Raw genomic sequence first — 1,853 nt, forward strand, 5'->3', positions numbered from 1 at the left:
CACTTTGAATTGCCCTGTTGCTGAAATATGCTATACAAATGAAGCTGCCTTGCCTTGCCTAACACTGAGTTTCACAAGCTCATGGGTGTTTTAAAAAAAAATCTGCAGACATTTCTACATAAGATTTTTTTTTAAAACACCCATGAGCTCCTTTAGCGTTGTCTCCTTTAGAGCCATCTCCTTTAACATTGTCTCCTTTATTGTTGTCTCCTTTTTTGTTGTCTCCTTTAGCGTTGTCTCATTTAGCATCAACTCCTTTAGCGTCAACTCCTTTAGCATTGTCTCCTTTAACGTTGTCTACTTTAGCATCAACTCCTTTAGCATTGTCTCCTTTAGATTTGTCTCCTTTAGCGCTGTCTTCTTTAGCATCATCTCTTTTAACGTTGTCTACTTTAGCATCAACTCCTTTAGCATCAACTCCTTTAGCATTGTCTCCTTTAACGTTATCTCCTTTAGCGTCGTCTCCTTTAGCATTGTCTCCTTTAGCGTCAACTCCTTCAACGTCTCAGTCAGGCGCCTTTAGTGTTTGTTACTGATGCAAAAAGTCTCCTTTAACGTCTTCTCCTTTAGCATTGTCTCCTTTAACGTTGTCTCCTTTAGCGTTGTCTCCTTTAGTGTTGTCTCCTTTAAATTTGTCTCCTTTAGCATCAACTCCTTTAGCGTTATCTCCTTAAGCGTCAACTCCTTTAGCATCAACTCCTTTAGCGTTGTCTCCTTCAGCGTTTCATTCAAACGCACTTTGTCGGGACTCATGACGTCAATACGGGTCGAAACATATGTTTAACTTACCTGCCGCACAAGTTTGGGACAAAAAATGATGTTTGGGGTTATAAAATGTACATTTCAGCGACACATGAAACTTAACAAAAACATAAAAACAACTATTACAGTGAGTTGTTTTAACCTTTCTTTTTAGTAAACTGTGTATACAAACAATGTTCTCCATGCTGAGTGCATGTGTAGAGTCCCTGGTGATACTTGGAGCAAAGTCTCATGTTGTGTCGAGGCTTCTTAGTGTTTTAAAAATAGTGATTGTGATGCTATCACAGTAGCGCCCCTAACACTCCCATTCAGAAGGCCATTCAATCATAAAAGCTTACGTCTTAATTGTGCTTTAAACAGAAGTTTGACTGGGGTACATTCACAAAAAGGTCCTCGGTTGCATTTTGGCGAGAGTTACACTATAAAGAATCCTGTCTCACAGTATTATAAACTACCGCTGTTTTGTTCCCCCCACTATACCACCTGTTGCCATGATGGCCCGCGGCTTGCATAAAAATAGACCTAGCTCATACATTTAGCAGAAATTAAGGGCTAGTGTCACAGTGGAACAGTGAGGGGCATTTTGGATTCAATATAAAGATTGAGGAAGTATGTAAACAATTGGAAACGTCAAATCTGAGACTCTGAACTGAATTAGTTGTAAATTGTAGCTGATCAAATCAGCTGTGACGGCAGTGTTGTATAACGGTAGAAAAGTCTGAGGTGAATGAGATCCTTTCAGCTCAGAGTCTGACCAGCATCATTAACCAGCTGGATCTGGTAGACACCTGGAGGGTCAAACATCCACAGTCTTGGATTGGCTTAAGAACTGGCGCCCAGTTTCCCTCCTCTGCACGGATTATAAGTTACTTTCCAGAGCATTGTCCAACAGACTGAAGGTTGTCCTGGAACTTATCACACTCTGACCAATCTTATTGTGTTCTAGATCGGTCAATCATGGACAATATTTTCTGTGTTCGGGACGTTCTTGATGTGTGTAAATTGTATGATTTTGATGTCGGTATCATCTCTTTAGACCAGGAAAAAGCATTTGATATGGTGGATCACTCCTATTTGTTTTCTGCACTGAG

At 40.3% G+C, this 1,853-nt stretch overlaps 1 protein-coding gene across 5 annotated transcripts in view; it reads left to right on the forward strand.

The window, feature by feature from the left end:
- The window catches only part of tcf4 (transcription factor 4), a 371,152-nt gene that overhangs the window by 123,179 nt on the left and 246,120 nt on the right, over positions 1-1,853 (forward strand). The window lies entirely within an intron of this gene.

The sequence above is a fragment of the Etheostoma spectabile genome, chromosome 16, assembly GCF_008692095.1.
Source record: "Etheostoma spectabile isolate EspeVRDwgs_2016 chromosome 16, UIUC_Espe_1.0, whole genome shotgun sequence".
Taxonomy (NCBI): Eukaryota; Metazoa; Chordata; class Actinopteri; order Perciformes; family Percidae; genus Etheostoma; species Etheostoma spectabile.